Source organism: Narcine bancroftii, chromosome 1 (genome assembly GCF_036971445.1).
Source record: "Narcine bancroftii isolate sNarBan1 chromosome 1, sNarBan1.hap1, whole genome shotgun sequence".
Classification (NCBI taxonomy): Eukaryota; Metazoa; Chordata; class Chondrichthyes; order Torpediniformes; family Narcinidae; genus Narcine; species Narcine bancroftii.
In genome coordinates this window covers 403,165,068-403,189,932 of record NC_091469.1, presented here as the reverse complement: position 1 = coordinate 403,189,932, position 24,865 = coordinate 403,165,068, and the positions used below count along the sequence as shown (strand labels likewise).

The following is a 24,865-nucleotide window of genomic DNA, read 5'->3' as shown; positions in this document are numbered from 1 at the left end:
CCTCTCCCTGTATTTTTGGAGCAGACAATTTTGCTCAGCCAACTTTGCTCCATGCTGTGATTGCCACTTAATCACATTCCTCTTTTCCCCTGAACCATGCAGTAAATATACACTTATTAATTAATCATTTCTTTCATAATGTTTTAACCCCTAGATTCCAACACCTATCAACAAGGAAGCCAACTTAAGTGGCAACAGGAAGGCATCAAATATTTGGGAATAAAAGACAAGTTAAAATATCTCCCTTTTCTCCACAAGATGGAGGAGGACTTGGTTTGATGGAGAACTCAGCCATAACATTAGTGGGCAAAGTGAATTGTCTCAGAATGAAGGTGATGCCAAGATTGCAATATCTTTTTTCAAATATTGCCCATTCCATTGCCCCAGTGCTTCTTCAAAATGCTCAATGAACATGTCAGGAACTTTTTGTGGAGTGGGAATGTGGTTTAGAGTCTCCGTGGAACATTTAACATGGGAATACAAATTAGGTAGTCTAAAACTGCCAGATTTCAAAAAAATATTATTGGGCTTCCCAGGCGACGTTTATCATCTCACTGTTTGAGGGAGGTGGGCCCTTCCTGGGCACAAATAGGACCACACATGATAGGGGAAAGGATAGGAGGAGAGTTTATAAGCAAATAGAATACCAAATTAATTTCTAAAAAGACAAATACCCCATATTAAAACATATATACTGGACATGGCAAAAAAAACATCAATGTATTGTGTGAGAGATGAGTACAACTGATATAAAAATATGAAGATGAGGAAACTAATATAGATATGGGTAAATAAATAAAGCCAGTATGAACAGGATAAGACATGGATATTAGAATGTAGGAAGCAGAATCAGTCTGTGTAAGATAAGAATCCCCTAGCTTTAGACAGAATCAGCAAGTTCACCCTATGAATGAGATAAGGATAGACAATAGATAATAGAAAGTAGGAAGTAGAGTAAGATAAGGGTCTTCTAGCCTTAGATAGAATTAGCAGGTTTGCATATGTAATTAGTAAGCCTTAAGTATTAGTCAGTTCTACATATGAAGAGATCATAGCCCTGAGGGTCGGGAAGGTGTAAATTAGAACAAAGACAGGTTTGTGAATAAGGACAATGAGGATAATGACATGATGAGACACCCGACAGGATACCCCCTGGTCCTCCAAGTTCACAGAAACAGCACGTAGGCAGGCAGGATTGCCTAATGCCAAACCTATCCAGGAGGCAGAAGAATGTAAGGGGGAGGGTATTCCTATACTGAAATAAACTGTATAAAAGTTGGGTGAGCCCCAGTGTATGTGTGTATTCCCAGGGTAAGGGGAAGCACCCAACTTTGCATTGTTGTATAATAAATGTTCTTTGTTCTCAATTTTTGTCTCGAGCAATTTCTGTGAAGGTACTTCTGTTTCTAACATATTGGATTGAAGATGGGGCTGTCTCCTTATATGCCCTTGACCTAGAACAAGTTAATGATACTGGGAAACAGGAACCTGGACACCTAGTGCCAGAAAGGGATCAGTTGCACCAAGGACTGTTATGATCAAAGGCAACTAATATCATTGGAGTAAATGAGGATTATATTTGGATTATCTAATAGAACCTTGCTGCGTCCACTGTATGGGAATATTGAGGAATCAGTTCAGCAACAAAACTGAAGGTCTGCAGAGCCGTGGTACTCACTACCTTCCTGTATGCCTGTGAAACGTGGACTGTGAATCAAAGGCATGCAAGGCAGCTCAACCATTTTCACATGACTTGTCTTTGTAGAGTATTAGGCATCAGATTGTTAGAAACAGAAGTACCTTCACAGAAATTGCTCGAGACAAAAATTGAGAACAAAGAATATTTATTATACAACAATGCAAAGTTGGGTGCTTCCCCTTACCCCGGGAATACACACATACACTGGGGCTCACCCAATTTTTTTACAGTTGATTTCAGTATAGGAATACCCTCCCCCTTACATTCTTCTGCCTCCTGGATGAGTTTGGCATTAGGCAATCCCATCTGCCTACGTGCTGTTTCTGTGAACTTGGAGGACCAGGGGTATCCTGTCGGTCCCATCATGTCATTATCCTTATTGTCCTTTTTCACAAACCTGCCTTTGTTCTAATTCACACCTTCCCGACTCTCAGGGCTACAACCTCTTCATATGCAGAACTTGCTAATACTGTCTAGGGCTTAAATTACATATGCAGAACTTGCTAATTCTAGGGCTAGAAGACCCTTATCTTATTCAGACTAACTTTACTTCCTACTTCTATTATCTATCCTTATCTTATTCATACTGGTGAACTTGCTGATTCTGTCTAAAAGGCTAGAAGACCCTTATCTTATTCAGACTTCAGACTAACTTTACTTCCTACATTCTAATATCTGTTCTTATCCTATTCATACTGGCTTTATTCATTACACATATACTAGTTTCCTCATCTTCATATTTTTATATCAGTTTTATTCATCTCTCACAAGATGGCAAGACAAAGTACCAGACACTGAAGTTCTTTCTAGAGCAAGTCTACCATCAGTACACACACTGCTTTTTTTTACTATTTTATTTTTAAATATTCAAGCAAATATATATAACAATGACATTTTCTTATCACACAATATAATATACAGAGTCCAGTATCTTTTATTCTTCCCCGCATATTAAATAAACCATAAAAGGCAAAGGGGAAAAAAACAAATATAAAAATTAAATTCCCAAAGCAGAACTTGCCTTTGTCATTCTGTGGTTAATTTCTGTATCAATAGCCAATGCTCGGGAGAGGGTGCTGCCAAGGTATGTGAACTACCTGTAGTTTCTGCCCTTTGATTGCGATTTTGGGTTCTGTGCATGGAGCATGAAGACCAGGGTCGTAATGTTGATGGTGAGTCTAAAGTTGACACAAGCCGTGGAGAATTTGTCCATACTGACTTGCATCTCTGGCTCTGAGCCAGCAAACCGGGTGAATCATTGGGAAAGAGGAAGTCTCTCAGACAGTCTCCTTCGCTTTGGTAATAGCTTGAAGTCTCGTCAGGTTGAAGAGCTTCCCATTCACTCTCTACTTGAGGCTGATTCCAGCATCACTGTCCTGGAAGGCATGATTCAGCATGGCGGTAAACGTCATACTGAACAGCGTGGGTGCAGGCACACAGCCCTGCTTGACGCCATTGGTGACTGGGAATGCCTTAAAGGATTCTCCGCTGCTCACCACTTTGACCACCATGCCATCTTGGAACTGAATTTTGGGTTCTACATTTAAAGTGTGTCAGATTTCAATGACATTTGACCGAGACTCAGCAAATAATAATTAGCAGAAACTTACCCGCTAAGCTACTCCATTTGGTATTTTATGTTTTGATAAATATGATGACAAACTTGGTATTTCCAATTCATTTATTTCTACATAGAGACTAGAAGTTTAAAATTCCCATTACAATCGATGATAAACACTTATCAGGAAATCAGTAACCATTCATTTCAAACACAACCCAAAGTATTTATATACTGATGTTTCCCTAGTCAGCAACCATTTACTGATTTCAAAATTAAATTTTCAGTTTCCTTCTATATGTATGTGGGTATGGGATTGGGTGTCTATGTGTGTGCGTGCGTGCGAATGCGCATGTACAAGGATGTGTATGTGGTAATTTAGTTACAGGACCAGGATCCAGAAATGAGTTTGAACTGTAACAATATTAATATTTGGGGAGAATTTATAAGATTTAGAGTAGGTCACTTACATTCGCACATTTTAAAACAGATCTTATTTGAAAAGACTGAAGAATTCACATTGCGGGATCTCTTGTTAGCACCTTTCACAAGTAGGTGTTAATTGAAATGACAACGGCTTGACCATTGTCTTGCTGGAGTCATGCTTCCTGCAAAGTGCTCATAGAAAGGTCACTTCTGGATTTTGTTTATCTAACAACAGATGGGAGCAGAAGAAAGAACTCCTGTTGTTTTGCTCAGGAAGGTTGGGGTTTTGCAAGACATGAGTCACATGCTCTCCTTGGAGTTTCAGTTGGAAGAGAGTTGAGTTAACAGCTCAGTCAGTCAGTCAGTGTGTGGGACAAGTAACTGAAAAGTGCAATCCAGGGAAAACTGTTTGAAACTGATGAAAGCAAGTTCCAGAGCAGTAGATGGCTGGAAGTGCTATCTGTCTGATGTTTCTCTTGAAATAGAGGAAGGAATGGAATTCTGTAGTAGCTTGAAGAAAGAGGTTACCATCTAGAAGACCCTGGATTGGGCAAGTTTCATCAGCGAGACCCTGAGGTGACTAGTGGTGGTACCTCAGTTGTGGAAATCCTGGAGCAACAAATATCTCTTTCTGCAAACCCTACAAGAACCTTCCTGAGTGGTAAACATTTACCTTCCAAGCACTAAGCCTGGTGAACTTTATACATGTTAAATTCTGTGCACAGTATGGTGATTGCCTGCAACTAGAGAACTTGGAAGAAGGAGACGTGAGATTGAACTGTGAACCAAAAAACTTTTCTTGAATTTACACACACATTGCATACACATGCGCTTAGTATTAGAAGGGGGTTAATTTGGGTTAGTTAAGTATAGAGTTAAGTTAATGTTTGAGTCTATTTTCATGTTTGAGGTTGATTAAAAATAACTTTTGTTTTGAAAGCCACTTGTCTTTATGAATGTCTATTGCTGCTGGGTTTTGGGGTCCTTTGGGCTCATAACAGAACCCCACCACAGCAGCTGGTGAACTTAAACCACAACTAAGCAGTCACGTCTAGCCTTCTGTTGAAAAAGTGTCATTAAGCCATACAGCTCAAGGAACAATTATGGTTGAACAGTAATGATCAAATTCAAGATTATTATCATTCAATTATACAAGTACAGCCCGACGAAACAGCATTTTCCGGTCCATAGTGCAAAAACAACACACATACAGACAAAATAAATATCTATATTATGAATAAGAAAGCAGCATTGACTCTATGTCACTAGTTGATCTATGACTGACATTGTCAGTGGAAATCCTTTGTAATTTATTTTCAGTTCAATGCTGGTTTATGTTTCAAAATTCTTTCTGGTGACTATCTGATATTTTGTTGTTGTAAGTGATAATGATTGATCATGAGATATTGTGTAACCTTGGGTGGTGTGTGCGAGTGTGTTTGAGTGTGCATGTGTGTGTCATTTCCACTTATGACCCAATACTATATAGACTATACTGGGTACCCTGTTCCAAATCATTCATTGCGAACAATTGCAGGCCAAGCACCGGCTCCTACGGCACTCTGCTCATCACAAATTGGCAACCAGAGAAACATCCATTTATCCCATTGCTCTGCCTCATCCTGGTTAACCAATCACAAATTCATGCTGATACATTACCTCCAACTCCATGCATCCTTTTCTTGTGTCAAAGTCTCTTCTTGAACTACCTACACAATATGCACCTGTTCCCCTCTATCCACTACACATGTTATATCCTCAAAGAACTCCAGTAAATTTTTCAAATGTATCCTTCCTCAATCCATGTTGCCTTTTCCTTTTAATTAACAATTTCAATCTAGATGTCTCACTACTTCTTCCTTAATGACAGCTTCAAGCATTTTCCTTATTATAAACATTAAGCCAATTGGGCTATAGTCATCTGGCTTTTGCTTTAATCCATTTATTTTTAAACGGTGGTTAATATTTGCTGTTTTCCCATCTCCCAGGACCTGCCCAGAGTGCAGAGGAATTTGATAAAGTATCACAAACGTCTCCACTAAAACATTCAATTTCATTCAGAACCCCAGGATACATTCCAACAGGACCAGGGGACATATCTACCTTTAGACCCATTAGTTTGCTCAGCACTACATCTTTACTGATAACAACTGAGGTCCTCAACTCCCATAGCATTGATAATATCTCTCTTTGACATGTTACACGTCTTCCACTATGAATACCAACTCTAAACAGTGGTTCAAAGCCTCAGCCATTTCCACATTACCCAATATTAACTGCATCTTCTCATCTTCCAAGGGACATACATTCACTTTAGCCACCATTTTCTGTTTCATATAATCCTTCCATGATATGTTTTTATAATTTGGGTTTGTTTACTTCATAATCTAACTTCCTTTTCTTTATTGCTTTATGTTTTCTTCTTGTGAAATGTTCCCAACCTTCCAGTTTCCCACTACTTTTGGTCACTTTGGAGGCATAAGATTTTAATTTAATCCCTTTATTTCCTTATTTTTCAAAAGTTGTCTCTTCCTACCCTATATGTCCTTGCTTTTAACTGGAATATACATCTGTTCATCACTGTGAAGAATATCTTTGAAAGTTTTCCACTGGTCCTTAACAGTTCAACTATGTAGCCTGTGTTCCCAGCCTATGCTAGCCAACTCATCTCTTATCCTGTTGCATTAATTACTAATCCACAGAAGGTCCATTGAACTTCAGTATTATTGACAATAATAGACAATTTTGGAAAATTAAGCATAATAAATCAACAATTGTTTTAAAAAGAGTGCAATTCCTTAATAGTTCTCTCTTGTTCCAATATAGGAATATAGGAAATTGTATATTTTTGTAGATAATAAAAAGAAAATGGGGTGTCATGAGTTGAGTCTCTTAAATTATTTTCTGACACCTGAATTGATGTGGGCGATCCAATTAATTTTATGGTCTGATAATTATTACCAGGATATTACCCTAAAAAGCATTGTCAATCTAGAGTTATGCCTGACATTCATAAGCTCACACACCTAGCCTTGCTCACTCACCTCAGCCCTTAAACATATTGCTTGCTATTCAACAATAACAGACACCTCTCATTGAACAAGGTAAAGAGAATCATGAGAGAAGCTGTGGGAGGGATGAAACAATAGACACTACTGGCCATTTGCTACCGAATCTTCCATATCTTGTTCTATTTTACCATCCATCCACTATTGTTCTGGTTCCCAAGCTGCAGATGATGTATCTGGTATCCTGTAGTGAGGAGAACATGGTAAAAGGAAGATCTTGTTCCACTCAAACAGCCAACAACTCTATCCATTCCAGGAGATGGGAGAAAAGCAAGAAATTGGCACATTGTCCCTTGAGTAAAAACATACAGCACCAGTTAAGAGATTGACATGGCATATAATTTAGAGGCGAGTTTAATGATCCAGGCTATATGTGATGACCCACTGAACTCAAGTATACTAAATCCATTGAAAGAGTACAGTGGTGTCAGCTTCCTTCAGGAGGCAATTTCAGCGGAGTTCTGCTGCAATGGATTCAGCTGTTGATATTGGTGAAACAGTCTGCAAAAGATGATAAAGCAAAATAGAAAAGTTGTTACATTGGCTGCCCAATTAGAGAGCCTGATGCAATGTCAAGGAGCATGAAGGAATTCAGCACAAAATTGTCATTGACTATGGACCATAAGGAAATGGTGGGTAACCATTATTGTGACCTCAAGTACTGACATTCACAAGAGGCTTGTAGGATGTAACAATTGCCTTCCAACAGATTACAAAGGCTAACATTCCCTAGGTGACTGATGGTATCGATCAGGAATCTCACTATAGCACTGTGTACTTGTCTGTGGCCCAGCAGACCTGCAAGCTTTAGAGCATTCTGTACAGCTGATAGCCTGTCCTGTGGCAAATAAGGCCGATGATTACACATGTTTTTGCCTACTCCCTTACTCTCTTTTCTCTCTAACTTGTTCCTTCCCAGCTTCCCAGTGACATCTTTGTGTGGCAATAAGAAAAACTGCAGATGCCTGAAATCTGGAGCAACAGACAAAATGTAAGGGAATGGGAGGTGCACAAGCTGGTAGGTGGTTGGTGAATAGCTGGAGAGTAGTCGGGATCATTGAAGGTAAGAAGTGTGAGAGGCTTTAACAGAACTCCTTTCAAAGAAAGGAGTATTTCTTCAAGGTTATCTGGCCTCAAAAGACATCTGTATTAAGTGAAGAGAGGAGGGAAGTTTATGGGAGACATCAGGGAGGTTTTTTTTTGGGAAATGGGGGTGGGGGGGGAAAGAGTGTCTGACCTTGGGGAAATGGGAGGGGAGAAAAAGAGAGTCTGACCTTGGGGAAAATTGGGGGGGGTTGTGAAGTGTCTGACCTTGGGAAAATGGGGGTGTGGGAAGGAATCTGATCCTTGGAGATCAGAAAGGGGGGGGGTCCTGCCCTGGGGAAAGATGGGATGGGGGAAAGGGAATATGAACTGACCTTGGTGCTAGGGCAAGATGACACCCTGGTGGAAGAGGTTGGGGTGAGGGGGGCGAGAGCCGAGGGGTACGGACTTGAAGGGCCGACATGGCCTGTTTCCGTGCTGTAAACGGTTATATCAGGGATGTTTTTTTGCACAGAGAGTTGTGAGTGCCTGGAATGCATTGCCAGGGGTGGTGGAGGCTAGGAAATTTGGGGCATTTAAGAGACTCTTAGGCACATGGATGAAAGAAGAATTGGAGGTTATAATGCTGGGAGGGATTAGTCTTTTTTGGGTTAGAATATATAGACTGGCACAACATTGAGGCCTGAAGGGTCTGTACTGTGCCTTGTTCTATGTTCAAAGGGTTCATCTACTTCTTCCTCCAACTCTTGCATTTTCTGTCCAATGCTCTATCACCACAGCCTCACCCCAGTCTTTTCCCCCCTTCTTTGTCCATTCCCAGTTTAGTGTTGATTAAGGGTCTCAACTTGAAAGACTATCTGATCATCTCCCTCCATAAGATGCTGCCTGAGTCCCTCCAGCTTCTCATTGTTGACTTAGGATTCCAACATCTGCTGTCCTGTATTTCTCTTGCATACAACAAATCCTGGCATCATGTCTGCTGAACACTGGTCCTCTTGCTCTTCTTCCAATGTGGGATTGCCAAAAACTTCAGGGCTCTGCCAGACTGTCAATCAGATCTTTGAAAATAAGAACCTAAATGAAGCAGACAATGGAGTACATTATGGGAAAAATATGCCCAGAGGTTAAAGCTAAATTGCCCTGAGATTTATTTCTGGAAGCTTGGAAATGAAAAATGGAGAAGTTATTCAAAAAATGCTTTGAATCTTGGAGAACAATGTCACTTTCTCAGTGTCATTCTGTAAAAATAATTGTATACAAGGATTGAAGAACGTGAGAGAAAGATTCAAAGGGATGGTGCAGGTACAAGGTATAACATAATGAGAGGCATTGATGGGGAGGACAGTTAGAATCTACTCCCAAGGTAAAGGTGTTGCCCACTGGAGAACGTGTTCAAGTTGAGGGGAAAGAAATTTAAGGGGCAATATTTTTTTTTTTTTTAAACACAGAATGCAGGAGAAATCTGATTCAGAGATCAGTGAAAATGTAGAGCAAAGGGATAAATGAGTTGAAGAGTATAGTTTTATTTAAGAGAAGTCTGGACAAGGAATAGAGAGAGGGGAAAAAAAAAACATTTACAATTATACTGTTACACTAGTCAGATTAGGGAATACTGAGTGCAGCCTGAACAGGCCAAACATTTCTTTCTGTGAATTCCATTTAATTTAAGATATAATCACCATCTTCTGCAAAACATTTTTCTTCTCCATTTGCCATCCAGTAATAGATTCTTCAATCTGGTCAACTCTATCTTCAACATTCTTCACTCTGTCTTGAATCACATCAACAGCTGTCAAACATTTATTAATGTCCAACTTCATTGAGGCAATAGACCCAGACATGTCAGTTATTCTGACTCTAATATCAGCAAACTGTTCGTCAATACTATTAAAGCTAGTAGATATATAATCCATCAAATTTTCATTTTGCTTAGTTATCCATTCTAACATAGTTACCACATCAGGTCCAGGCGAAGGGCTCCGCAGACTTGGAGATTTATATGGTGAAGGTGCCTTTAAGGTTTTAGGCCTACCCTCCATAATATTAGCAGCAGCCATAAGAAGCTCATTATCTTCTTCATCTAAATAGTCAATATACTTCTTCTTCCTCCTCTTCATGTATTGCACTCACCTCTCTAGCAGCCTGGCTGCGGGTCTGGACCCATCTCCATGCCAGGCTGACATTGTCAGTGCTGCAGTGGATGGGACCCCCACAGCCCGGACCCACTCGAGGGTTTAGCACATGCACGCACTAGCACGCATACCAGCAGCGGCAGTCACGTGGGATCGGGACTTGAATGGGAACGTATCGGCATAGACATCAGCATACCTATAGACATGCTGACACGCTCTTACTCATGTCCCCCAGCCACCCCGTGCATGGCCATGTTACCAGCAGCACTCAGCGTGGCGCTCTCACACACCTCTTGGAGCGGTACCAGACAGGCAGTTGTGGAGCCATCTTGCATCGCTGCATACACTGAGGATGCTGCCATTTCAGACAACCTTTCTGAAGAAATACACTGGGGCTTCAGATCCATCTGAAATCGATCCTGAGGCTTCAGTTCTTCGGTAGGCCCAAGTTCTTTTTTTTTCCAGTGCTTTAAAATGTAGTTTTTTTGATGATTGTAATTTTCCTCTTTTTGCAGAAGATGGATTCATTGGAAAATCAAAGTCATCAAATAATATTAAAATAGTGGATTTACCTGAGGAAATCCTATAAGGTTTTTTAAAGAATGGATTTCTGATGTTTTGGGTTCTGAATATTTTCCTGAGGGTTTGGAATTAGATCGAGCCCATCATGCTTTAAGAAGGAAACCTTTATCAGGTCAACTGCCGCGGGCAGTTTTGGTTAGATGTCTTAGGTATCAGGATTTGGAAATGATTTGACGTACGACAATTCAGCAAGCTCATATGAATCAAAGCCCGATGATGGTCTTTTTTCTAATGTTGATTTGAGTCAGGAGGTTATTTTGAGACAGAAGGAGTTTAATGCGGCTAAAGTGGTTTTGTGTATGCTTTTCGATATCCAGCAATTTTGAAGGTATTTTATGGGCAGTATCAGTCACAATTTTTTGAAAGGGCACAAGACGCATTAGCTTTTGTTAATTCTTTGTCAGATTCCAAGTTGACTCAAGATCTTTCTACAAAAATTTTGGTGACTATAAATAAAACTGGAAATGGATGGGGAGGTAGAAAGCTGGAAACTGAACAATTGATGGATTCGGAGGTGGAAGTTCTGACTACATCTGAATCTTTATTGGACTATGTATTTCATTATGGAGTTGTCTGGTTGGGGAGAAGATGACGACCCAGTTATTACCGAAGACATCAGCCACTGTTGGCGTTAACCACACCTGGTATATAGAGGGGAGTACTGCTTTTGCATTTTTTTTTTAGAGGGGGTTATTTGTATTTTTAGTTTAATGGGGGAGGGGGGGTTTGTTTTTTTGGGGGTGTTTTTTTCCTTCTTCTTTTGTTGCTTATGGGGGAGGGTTTATATATATTCAGTAGTAGTTTGGAGCCTTAGTTGTATTTATTTTTACCGTGTATTTGATTTATTTTAGTTGTAATGTCTAAATTAAATAATGCAACTTTTAACGTTAAGGGTTTGAGTAATCCAATAAAAAGGAAGCACGTATTAGCTTATATTGAGAAAATGAAAGTGGACGTGGCTTTTGTGATGGGTTGCTGCAGCAGTAAGCAGTCACGAAACTCAAGAAAGACTGCACAACAGGCTTTATTCAGTTAAAAGTCTCTGCTACAGTGGTAGCTGCACTGGTAACTCCAGAGTGACTGCTCAGGAGGGGCCAGTTTAGGATTATATCCCGGGTGGTTGATTGACAGCCGGCCAGGTGGACTTAGGTCTATTCAGGTCAACTGATTGACAGCTGACCAGGTATGGTCTGTCCTCCGGATATCTTCTTGCAGGTACAGAGCTCACTCCCTGCAGTAGGCTAGTGGCATAGCTTTTTTACAAGAAACAGAAAAATAACATTTAAAATTGAAAAGGGATTGGGTGGGCCAAGTCATTTCATTTTCTTTTAATTCTAAAGCGTGTGGAGTTGCAATTTTAATTCATAAAAAATTGCCTTTTACATTGGATTCAGAATTGGAAAAGGAGGGTAGGGTATTGATGGTTAATTGTAAGATTTTTCTGAATTATGGACATTGTTAAATGTTTATGCTCCTAATGTAGATGATGATAGGTTTATCTCTGAAGCTTTTTTAAAATTAAATCAGACAAATGATAATATATTGATGGGAGGAGATTTTAATTGTTGTTTAGAACCTTTATTGGATAAATCCCCAAAGTCTGTAAGAAAATTAAAGATGGTGGACCGTTTGGTGGAAGTTATGAAAGATTTAAATTTGGTGGACATTTGGAGATGGAGGAATCCGACTGAAAATGATTTTTCATCTTATTCAGCTAGACATGAATCTTTTTCAAGAATTGATTTTTTTTTAGTATTTGCTCAGTTACAAGGGAGAATAGTTAGTCCTGATTATAAAAGCCAAACATTGTCAGATCATTCACTTTTATTGATTTCGTGTGTTAGTTCTGATGTGGTTCCAATTAGTTATAGATGGAGATTTAATATTACATTATTGAAACAGCCACAATTTATTACTTTTATTAGAGATCAAATTATTACATTTTTACAGTTAAATTCAGTGCAAAGTAAATTTGTGTTATGGTATGCTTTAAAAGCATATTTAAGAGGTCAAATTATTAGTTATACTTCTAAAGTTAAGAAAAAAAAATTGGTAGATAGTAATAGGCTTGAGGAAGAGATTAAAATTTGGAGAAAGACTTGCAGAGGAATGTTTCTGAAGATAAAATATACAGTTATCTAATTTGAAAATGCATTATAATACTTTACAAACCTACCAGTATGAGAAATTAATTCAAAGATCTAAACAGCGGTATTATGAATTGGGAGAAAGGGTGCATAAGGCTTTAGCTTGGCAGTTGAAAATGAAACAAGTTTCTTGGACAATAAATGCTGTTTAAAAAGGTACAGAAATTACTTATAAACCTCAAGAAATTAATGATGAATTTAGTTCTTTTTATCAGGATTAATATGTCAGAGGTCGAACAAGATGTTGATAGAGTAGAATCTTTTTTGGCTGGATTAAATCTTCCATTTTTAAATGATTTAGAAATTCAATAGTTAGATTCTTTTAAAGATACAGAAATTAAAGAAGTGTTACAAACGATGCCTAATGGGAAATCTCCAGGAGAGGATGGATTTATGTTGGAATTTTATGATTTATTACTTCCGGTATTCCGATAAGTATTAGAACAAGCAGTAGAAACATCATCTCTTCCAGAATCTTTTTGCAGAGAATTACAGTTATTCCAAAAAAAAGAGAGATCTGTTAAAAGTAGCTCGTATTGACCAATCTCTTTGCTAAATGTAGATTATAAAATTGTAGCTAAAGTGTTGGCAAATAGGATAGCAAAATATTTACCAAAGTTAATTCATGTAGATCAAATAAGATTTATTAAAAATTGTTATTCAGCTGATAGTGTTGTTAAATTAATTACATTAATTAATATTTCTAGAGAATGATGTGATTTATCTTTGATAGTGGCTTTAGATGCAGAAAAAGCTTTTGATCATCTTGAATAGCATTTTTTATTTAAAATTTTGGAACATTTTAAATTTGGTTCAGTTTTTATTGGATGAATAAAAGCCTTATATAATAATTCTTCAGCCAGGGTACTAACAAATGGAGTAATTTCTCCATCATTTATTTTATCAAGATCAATGAGACAGGGTTATCCATTGTCTCCAGCTTTATTTGTTTTAGTAATTGAACCTTTGGCTCAATCTATTAGAAAAAATGTTAATATTAAAGGTATTACTGTTGGGGAAGATGAATATAAAATTAATTTATTTGTGGATGATGTGTTAATTTATCTAACGAACCCTAAAGAATATTTAGTATATTTACAGACATGTTTGGAACAATATTGAAAGATGTCTGGATATAAAATTAATTGGGACAAGAGTGAATTGCTACTTGTTTCAAATGATGATAATTCGGAGTGTAAACAGATTACTCAGTTTTGTTGGTCTGAAAAGATAAAGTATTTAGGAGTTATAATAAATGTGGATTATTGTCAGTTTTATTAGTTGAATTATATATCATTGTTAAGAAAAATTAAAGCAAATTTGAAGTGGAAAGATTTACCCTTAACTTTAATAGTGAATTGTATTAAGATGAATACAGTACCGTTTTCAGTTTATTCCTTGTTTTTTACCAAAATCTTTTTTTAAAGAATTAAATGCAGCTGTTCGTTTATTTTTGTGGAAGAGTAAATTATCTAGAATTTCCCTGCAAAAAATTGACTTGGAAATATGTGTTAGGAGGTCTTCAGTTACCCAAATTTGAAAATTATTATGAGGCACCACAATTGAAATTTATTAATTGAATGTTAAATATGCAGCAAATTTCTATATGGGCTAGAGTAGAATTAACTCAACTTTCAGAAAGTGATGCAAATTCTTTTATATATAAGTGGAGACCAAGTTTTTTAAAGTCTTATAATGTTCCTGTACTTCGATATTTAATTGACATTTGGTATAAGAGAGATTGTATAATTGGAGCTGAGGGTAAAATGACTGGTTGGACTCCTATATATAGATATAGGATTATACCATTTTCAATGGATAGTTGTTATTTAAAGGAATGGGATTCAAAAGGTATTCAAAGGGTAGTGGATTTTTTGAGAAAGGAGTTTTTCTTTCTTTTAATCAATTACAAGAAAAAAATTATATTTCAATGAATTCAATATTTGCTTATTATCAAATATGAGCTTTATTAAAATAAAATTTTGGACAAGAAATTAAACTCCTTAATTTGTCTAGATTTGAAAGATTAATTACAGAATCTTTGAAAAAAGGATTTATATCAGAAATGTATAGTTTGTTGCAAGAGAAGATGAATAAACTTGGTGCTTTTAGAATAAAAAGTAAATGGGAGAAAGATTTACAACTTATATTGGAGGAGGATTGATTAAAGATATGTGAAAATGCGGTAACTAAGTTGATTAGTGTAAGGTATAACTTAGTTAATTATAATTTTGTACATCAGTTATATTTGACACTGGAGATTTGAAAAGATATGGATTTAGGGATTCAGATTTATGTTTCCGGTGTGGAGGACAAAAAGGGACTTTTTTACATTCAGTTTGGTTCTGTGAAAAGGTGCAAAATTTTTGGTTAAAAGTTAGACAATTTTTAGATTGTTTATATAATATTCAGTTATTACTTGATCCTATATTATTTTTATTAGGATTTATGATGGATTTAAGGGGATTGAAATTGGATAAATTTCAAATCATTTTTATTCATTTAACTTTAGCAGTTGTGAGAAAATGTATGTAACATAGAAAGATGATGTTGAGATTAGTATTCAAAGATGGAATAATGAATTGAAATCTTGTATCTATTTAGAAAAAATAACATAATATAATAACATAGCATAATAATTATTCCTTTTTTACTAAAATGTGGGATCCATATTTAAATTGTATGAGTCTTAGTATATGTTAATTAAGATATTTTAATTACTTTTTATATATGTTATGTTGAGGTATTTTTTAGACTTTGTATAAGGTTCCGTTAGTTTGTAGAAATAGGGTTAGTTTGGGGATTTTTTTAGTTTGGGTTGGGGTTGTTTATTAATTTATTAATTTAAGACTATGTATTTTACTAATAATGTATTTTTATAACAAGTGTTTTTTATGTTATTGTTTGTATTATCTTTAAAAAATATTATAAATAAAGTTTTCAAAAAAAAATATAATCACCATGTTAAACACACATACTTTGGAATAATAGCAATTATATATTTTTAATGTACCTGAATGCAACCATCAAGTTTCACCCAAGCATTACTTTTGTTCAAATGGACTGAACATTTCCTGGAGTTTGCGGGGTAGACGAATTTTTGGAGGAACTGCAAGAAAAATGTAAAAGAAGAGATATTGAGACCCTGGTTAAGAAGAAGAAGAAGAAGAACGGGACCATTGCCTGAAGAGATCGCACAAAATCAATGAACCGGTGCGGACTCGAAAGGCCAACATGGCCTGTTTCCGCTCCGTAAATGTTTTTTGGTTATATGGTTATGGTTTGCAAATGGAGCTTTACACTTGAATCTTTACATTAGAGACTGTGAATTCTATTTTTGTGTAAATAATTTAAGGTATATATTGATTCAGCTATTTATCCTGGGTCACATTCTCATCCACTTTCCAGTTTCCCTCCTTCCCCCATATTCAATAGAATGTCACTGAAAGGAAAGTGGTATTTCAGACTGTAGTGGCCGGCAAAGCCCGTTCAGGCTAACGTCCTTTCTCCATGCTGACCGCCCACGCAACGGCAATCCTGACCAATCAGTGGCCCGGATGCCATTGACATCACATCTGTTGACAACAGCGGGAAAACTGGGCCTAGCGGTGGGAGACTGGGCCTATATAAGCAGGAGCAAAGAGTTCAATAAACCAGTCTTGACTATAACCACATTGTCCTTCCACTCTCTGCTGTAGTACCCACTACATTGGTGACCCTGACCGGTCTAAATGGTATTGGACCCAAAGATGACCAACCAGTTAACCCTGCACAAAATTTTCTTGAAGCTGCCAACATTCTGGATAACGCAGCCACTGGTGTGGTTCAAGTAGGCTAAATCCCAGTTCCAACTCAGACAAATCTCTGCTGATGCCACAAAGTACTACTATGTGGTGAGCTCACTCGACCAGGAAACAGCAGCAAGAGTTGTTGATTCCCTGAGGCAGTCTCCAGAACTGCAAATACGATCCCCTCAAAAAAGCTTTTAACCTGAACTTTCAGAATCTCACAGAGCAGTGTGCTACCTGACTGTTGAAAATGGACGGTCTGGAGGAACAGGGCCCAATCTGTCCTCATGAGTGACATGCTGGCCTTGCCAGAGCGGTGCTTTTTGAGCAGGTTTTTCTGGAACAGCTGCCTGAAGATATCCACTGATGAGGACTTCAGTGACCCAAGGGAAGTTGCCGCCAGGGCAGACGTGCTCTGGAGAGTGAAAAATGACAGCTGCGCCATAGACACAAGGCCAAATGCCAGGCTTCAACAGTCAATGGAAAGGCAAGTGTACTCCCCCACCGATCAGTACTATTTCCACCATCAGCGACAGGGTATGGAGGCCTGACGATGCTGCCCCACCCCCCCCCAGCATGTTTTGTGAAACACCATGACCAACCGTTATTAGTGGCTACAGCGGTTTGCCAATGAGACAGCCTCCTCCTCGTCTGGGACTCCCTCTTGGGTTGGCATTTCCTGATTTACACGGGTGCCGAGATCAGTGTTCACCCGCCCCCCCCCCCCCCCCCCACTCCATCAGCCTACAATACCAGGAATGGGAAACTGGGCCCGATCCTGGGAGCAGCAAACAATACCAGTATAAGGATCTTCAGCATCCACACCATCCCCCTCTGCTTTGGCAACAGCTGGTTCACATGGACTTTTACACTGGTGACAGTGGCACAACCACACCTGGGGCCAGATTTTCTCCGGGCCCACTGCCTGCTAGTGGACCACAAAGGGCGGCGTTTGGTGCATGCCAGGATTTTTCAGACTTTCTCTGTGGGCGAAGCCAAATTATAGGCACCCCACCTCGTCTCTTCCACAGTCTCTGACAATGAGTTAATGCGCATCCTGGCCAAATTCCCTTACATCGTGACACCCCAGTTTACCTCAGCTGAGCCCAAGCATCCTGACAGAGGGGTCTTCCACTCCACACCAGGGTACGGCACCCTCCCCCTAAGAAACTCAATCTCGCGAAAGAGGAACTTAAAAAGATGGAGGAATAGTGTGGTGTTCTAACAGTCCCTGGGCCTCCCCTGCACTTGGAACCAGAGGCAGCATGTGAAGACTACCGCCACCTCAATGAAGCCACCACACCAGACAGGTATCCTGTGTCACATATACAGGATTTCACCACGAAAATACAGGGCACTCGAATATTTTCCAAAGGTCGACCTCATCCGGGGCTGCCATCAAATTCCGGTCCTCCCCGACGACATCCCTAAGACTGCGATCATCCCTCCCTTTGGGATGATTGAGTTTCTAAGAATGCCTTTCAGTCTCAAGAATGCAGCTCAGACCTTCCAGAGACTCATAGATGCAGTAGGCCGGGACCTCGGGTTCCCGTTCATTTACCTGGATGATATCCTGATAGCCAGCAGCAATCACAAAAAATCACCTAAGGCAACTGTGCACCTGCCTGAGTGACTTCGGCATCACAATCAACCTGGTCAAATGTCAGTTTGGGCTAGAAACAATAGGCCTCCTGGTCCACAGAATCTACAAACATGGGGTGACACCCCCTGCCCAAAAAGTTTTGAGGCCATCAGGCATTTCACCAAACCCCACACAGTGAAGGATCTCCAGGAATTGGTCGGTATGATCAATTTTTACCACCGTTTCATTCCAGCAGTAGCCTGCATCATGCACCCCCTGTTCACATTCATGGCGAGGAAAAGAAAGAGGTAACTGGGACAGGGAAGCATCAGAGGCATTCCAGAAGGCAAAAGATGCACCTGCCAACAGTACACTTCTGGTGCACCCTAGGACAGATGCCCTGACCACCCTCACAGTAGACACCTCCAACATGGTGATCGGGAGTGTGCTCGAGCAGGTTGATCGAGGGACAATGGCAGCCCCAGCATTCTTTAGCAGACACCTTTGGCTGCCTAAATGTGAATACAGTGCCTTTGATTGTGAACTCTTGGCATTGTACCTGGCAGTCTGGTGTAGATTCTGCTCTGTTTGGTCGCTCTGAGCTACTTACTTTTAAACCTTTACTTCAGATACTTTTGGAGAGGAGGCAATTTAAGGTTTTCAAAGACCACAAACCATTAACCTTCACCTTCAGTAAGTATCAGGCAGCAAAGACACCTGTCCTTAATATCTGAGTTTACCACGGACATAGAACTCATTGCTGGCAAAGCCAATGTAGTGGCCAACTCACTGTCATGACTGGTGATTCAAGCCATCCAGTCTTTATCCCAGAGGATAGACTATGTGGCCCTGGCCAAAGCACAACTGACAGACCCGAGATTCCCACATACAAGATGGTGGTCTCAGGGCTTAGCCTAGGGGATATCACCATTGGCCTGAGTACCCAGATACTCCTGTGTGATGTGTTCACTGGTAGACCCTGCCCCATTTTATTGGGATCCTGGAGATGGCAGGTATTCAATGTAGTGCACAACCTGGAGCACCCAACCATCAGGACCACCATCAAGATGGTAACCAGCAGGTTCATCTGGCACAACCTCCATAAGCAGGTCAGTCAATGGACCAAGACCATTGATTCTTGTCAGGTCTCAAAGGTACAAACACACATCAAGACACATCCTCCCACCCCCCCCCCCAAAACCTTTGAGCCAGCATGACGAAGGTTCAGTCATGTACACACTGACATTGTAGGACTGCTGCCGGTCTCCCGTGGGGCAAGGTACCTTTTGATGATGGTTGACTGCTCCACAAGATGCCAGAAATAGTTCTGCTGGCAGGAACAACAACTGAGTCATGCATCAGAGCTTTGATCAATACCTGGGTGGCAAGGTTTGGGGTTCCAGAGCATATGACTTCAGATAGGGGTGCACAATTTACCCTGGGGCTCTGGGTAGCACTGACCAACCTTCTGGGAACCCAACTCCACTGCACAATGACATATCACCCCCAGGCCGATGGGTTGATGGAGCAGTTCCATAGACCCCTGGAGGTGTCTCTGATGGCTTGTCTCAAGGGACCATATTGGACAGATGAACTACTCTGGGTCCTCCTGGGCAGCCCTGCAGCACCAAAGGAGGATTTCAATGCCTCAGTGGTGGAAATGGTGTATGGCACACCTTTGGTTATACTGGAGGAGTTCTTGGCCGCTGCCAAGGACCCAGAAGGACCACCAGCAGCAATGTTGGAAAAGCTAAGGTAGTTACTAGGCACCTTAGCCATAGCACAGCCTTTGTCACATAGGCAACCCAAGGACCTAAAGACATGTAAATATGTTTTTGAGTGATGGGGAGCACATTGCATGCCTCTGCAATGACTATTCAAGGGGACCTATCAAGTGACCAGATACAATGGATCCACATGTGTGCTGGATATTGGCAGAAAGGAAGAGACTTTCGCTACTGATCGCCTCAAACCAGCACACAAGGAAACCAGCCACGTGATCACTATACAGGCTCCACGACTCCCTGTCAAAGGACAACACTTGGATCGCTGGTTCTGGGGGTGGGGGGGGGGGGGGAGTCCTGTAGTGGCCCGCTACCCGGGAACCGGCCAGATAAAGCTGCCTGTGCAGTGGGAATACTGACCAATTAGTGGCCGGAATGCCATTGACATCATATTTGCTGACAACAGCAGGAAAACCAGGCCTAGCGGTGGGAGACTGGGCCTATATAAGCAGGAGCAGAGAGTTGAATAAACCGTTCTTGACTATGTGAGTATGTGTCGTTCTTCCACTCTCTGTTCAATGTTCAAATATGCTAGCCCCACTGTCAATTTCCAACAATCTACATTGACAAGCAGCCTTATTACAGATTACCTTTGCTGCAACATTTCACAGGCCACAAACATATTTGTCTCCCATGGATGCTGTAGTACCTGCTGACTTTCTCCAGCATGTTTGTGTTTATGAAAATTCCACATACATTTTTAGGAATTGTGCTCTGGATGGCTCAGGTCCTTTGACCCAGTGAAGTAAAAGGAGAAAATCTATCAAAGGATGCAATAGGACAAAGCTACATTACCATCTGAGGATGGTAATGTATGTACACTGCTAATTTTCAGGGCTTCAGCAGATGGGCAAGAGGCTGTGAGATATACGTGCCAATTAAATTCAAGTTGAAACTTCAGTCCGGGTACTGCAAATTTGAATCCTTATCTATTCTCTATTGTTAAGCAAATCTGTGGTGTTACTTATGTTGTCTTTCTTTCTTTATTTCTCAATCTTTTTATTAAACATATTATAAGTAAACAATACAAGAGGAGAATAGAATACAAAATCAAATTGTAAAAACAGGAACATTGTGGTGACTCACTTACCAGCAAGCAAACCGGCTCCCAAAATGGCAGATATGCTGTAGAAAATGTGGGAAATTGACCTTCATCCAACACAGATTTTTATCTGGGCTGATGACATCACTTCCTGTCCATGTGACAGAAACAGTGATGTATATAAGCCCAGCATGCAAGCCTGGAGGTGTCAGTCTTGCATTAGACTCCACAGTGTATACATTGACTTCCCTGTGTATACATCAACTTGGCAACATGTACAGTGATTCCACAATGTGTACACTGACATGTATAGTAGCTCAGTTTACAATACTTTGGTACAACATCAATATATTGCAATACATAATACAATGTATAACATTACAACATATTGAACATCATCCCTTTCTCCTCAATTTGGAATATTCAAAAAAGAAAAAAAAAATGGTTAAAACCCCATTTAACCTCCCAAAATAAACAAAAAAAAAGCAGCAAAAAAGAAAAGTCTGGGCAGCCTATACTGAGTGCAGCAGTTTGGAGAAAAGTGTCACACAAAACTGCCATCTGGGAAAAAAAAAACATATAATCTTAAACCCAGAACAAATTTTTCAGCTTTCAACCACAAGAGTTATATCGGGTCAACTTCCAGCCAGAATTAAGGGTGCTTGTTGTCACCTCATGTACGTGGAGAGCTGCAGGATGTGGTTGTGACAACCCTATTCAAACCATGGACCACATTCTCATGATTCTGCTTACTGGAGCATTAAACTGTTTAATGGGTATTAAGTTGTATCTGTCCTGGCAGCAACCATACAAAAGAAGAATGAGAAACAGATTGCAAGATCATTATCTTACTGTTCCAGTGCACACATTAGCTGTTACACTTCCTGCATGTCCACAATGACTGCACTTCAAAGACCATTCACTCTAGAACTCACCCTAAAAGGGACGTGAGTGTGTTTTTAATCTCAGATCTACAGTATTATACCCATGTAAATTTGAGCAGTACTCATTGCTTAGGTTTTTTTCGAGAACTCTGCACAAAAATGTAAATACAGTTATATTTTAAACTTATTTTTTATGGTTTGCTTCAGGAACTATATGAATCTTGAAGAATGAGTCATATCCGTTTCTCAATGTGTTATTCCAAATACCCCATTTCCATGGCTCCAGAAACTGTTTAAGAACAAAACCCAAGGAAAGTGAGGGAGGAGAAAGATGAGCCCCTGGTGATGATCCTCACATGGTCACTGGGGAGAGGAGAAGTACAGAGGATTAGATTAACAAATGCTGTTCCCCTGTTCAAGAAAGGGAGTAGAGATAACCCAGGAAGTTATAGACCAGTGAATCCCACTTCAGTGATGGGCAAACTGTGGTGAAGATCCTGAAAGAAAGGATTTACAAGTATTTTGAGAGGCATAATCTGATTAGAGATAGTCAGCAAGTGGACAGTCTAGAGGGATGCCAGAAATTACAAAGCAATGTTGATAGGAGCTGGTCTGAGAAGTGGCAGACGGAGTTTAACCAAGAAATTCGGAAGGTCAAATTTGAAGGCAGAATGCAATGTTAATGGGAGACTCTGAGCAGTGGACAAACTGGAGATCTTGGGTCTGTGTCCATAGGACACTCAAAGCTGCTGCATAGGTTGATAATGTAGTTAAGAAGGCATATGGTGTGTTGGGTTTCATTAACTGGGGGATTGAGTTCAAGAAATGTGAGGTTATATTCTTTTCTTTGGCTTGGCTTCACGGACGAAGATTTATGGAGGGGATAGATGTCCACGTCAGCTGCAGGCTCGTTTGTGGCTGACAAGTCCGATGCGGGACAGGCAGACACGGTTGCAGTGGTTGCAGGGGAAAATTGGTTAGTTGAGGTTGAGTGTTGGGTTTTTCCTCCTTTGTCTTTTGTCAGTGAGGTGGGCTCTGCGGTCTTCTTCAAAGGAGGTTGCTGCCCGCCGAACTGTGAGGCGCCAAGATGTACGGTTTGAGGCGATATCAGCCCACTGGCGGTGGTCAATGTGGCAGGCACCAAGAGATTTATTTAGGCAGTCCTTGTACCTCTTCTTTGGTGCACCTCTGTCATGGTGGCCAGTGGCGAGCTCGCCATATAACACGATCTTGGGAAGGCGATGGTCCTCCATTCTGGAGACGAGACCTACCCAGCGCAGCTGGATCTTCAGCAGCGTGGACTCGATGCTGTCAGCCTCTGCCATCTCGAGTACTTTGATGTTAGGGATGAAGGCGCTCCAATGAATTTTGAGGATGGAGCAGAGACAACGCTGGTGGAAGCGTTCTAGGAGCCGTAGGTGATGCCGGTAGAGGACCCATGATTCGGAGCCGAACAGGAGTGTGGGTATGACAACGGCTCTGTATACGCTTATCTTTGTGAGGTTTTTCAGTTGGTTGTTTTTCCAGACTCTTTTGTGTAGTCTTCCAAAGGCGCTATTTGCCTTGGCTAGTCTGTTGTCTATCTCGTTGTCGATCCTTGCATCTGATGAAATGGTGCAGCCAAGATAGGTAAACTGGTTGACCGTTTTGAGTTTTCTGTGCCCGATGGAGATGTGGGGAGGCTGGTAGTCGTGGTGGGGAGCTGGCTGATGGAGGACCTCTGTTTTCTTCAGGCTGACTCTGGAGGACCTCCGTTTTCTTCAGGCGGACTTCCAGGCCAAACGTTTTGGCAGTTTCCGCAAAACAGGATGTCAAGCTATATAAAACCTTGGTTAGATCCCACTTGGAATATTGTGTTCTTTTCCGGTCACCTCATCACAGGAAAGATGTAGATGCTAAAGAGAGGGTCAGAAGAGATTTAGAAGGATGTTGTCTGGATTGGAGAGCATAACATATGAGGATAAGCTAAGTGAACCTTATTTTATTTCCTTGGAGTGACCTGATGGAAGTGTACAAGATGATGAGAGACATCGATCATGTGGACGGCCAGAGGCATATTTCCAGGGTTGAAATGGCTAACACCAGGGTGTATAGTTTCAAGATGCTTGGGAGTGAGAACAAAGGGGATGTAAGATGCAAGTACTTCACACAGAGAGTGGTGGTTGCATGGAATGTGCTGCCTGACAATGGTGGTAAAGGCAGGTACAATTGGATCTTTTAGAGAGTATTAGATAGGTACATGCAACTGGAGGTTGATACAATTGGGAAATTAGAGACAGTTGGTAGAGTTAGTTATTTTGTTGGCACAACTAATGTGGGCCAAGGTGCCTTTATTGTGCTGTAGATTTCTATGTTCTCTAATTTTTAGCACACAAGCTACAATGCAATAAGTGGGATTTCTCATAAACTCATATAATGCACGAACACGAGTTTTGGCCTCCCTGAGATCAACCTCCATGCACTACAATCCTACACTGATCCCATTTTTTTCCTCTTCATTCTCACCATCACTATAATTTCACTGCTCACTAGCTGCAAATTTCAATTGCACACCTCTGTGATATGGAGGAAACTGGGACACCTGGAGTAAACCTCAATTCTAACATTGAAGTCTTTATCTTTCCAAAAGGTTTGAATTCACTGACTAATTTACAGAATGTGGATGTACTTTTTTTTAAAATAGTTTGGACATACAGCCCAGTAACAGGCCACTTTGGCCCATGAGTCCGTGCTGCCGAATTTACACCCCATTAATCTACACCCCCAGTACATTTTGAACAGTGGGAGGAAACAGGAGCCCCGGAGAAAACCCATGCAGGCATGTAGAGAACGTACAAACTTCTTACGGACTCGATCACCTGGCACTGTAAAGACATTGTGCTAACACCTATGCCAACTGGGCTGCCCTTGAGTCTGTGGCACCTCCTTTCATAGATGGCAAAGTGAAGTGCTCCAATTGATCGAGCATTGGTTGCCAGCAGGAAAGAAGGTTTGAATACTAAATCCTTAATCCTAGCACTTACCCTATTTATTACTGGACAGCAGGGAATGCATCCTCCTGTATGCTGCTAGTGGAGTTTGTGGACACACAATACAATCAGCAAAAGGACCATGCACCAATCTATTCAC

General features: G+C 40.4%; 1 long non-coding RNA gene across 3 annotated transcripts; it reads right to left on the bottom strand.

The window, feature by feature from the left end:
* Positions 1-2,628: 2,628 nt before the first annotated feature.
* On the bottom strand, positions 2,629-20,978 carry LOC138753193 (uncharacterized). Of its 3 annotated transcripts, none has more exons than XR_011351031.1 (4): positions 20,901-20,978; positions 15,670-15,765; positions 9,475-9,584; positions 2,629-7,252 (listed from the first exon to the last, which is right to left on the bottom strand). It is a non-coding gene; the product is annotated as an uncharacterized lncRNA (long non-coding RNA). The 3 variants fall into 3 exon arrangements; XR_011351029.1 differs by having other exon boundaries at positions 9,475-9,566; XR_011351032.1 differs by having other exon boundaries at positions 9,475-9,562.
* Positions 20,979-24,865: the final 3,887 nt, after the last annotated feature.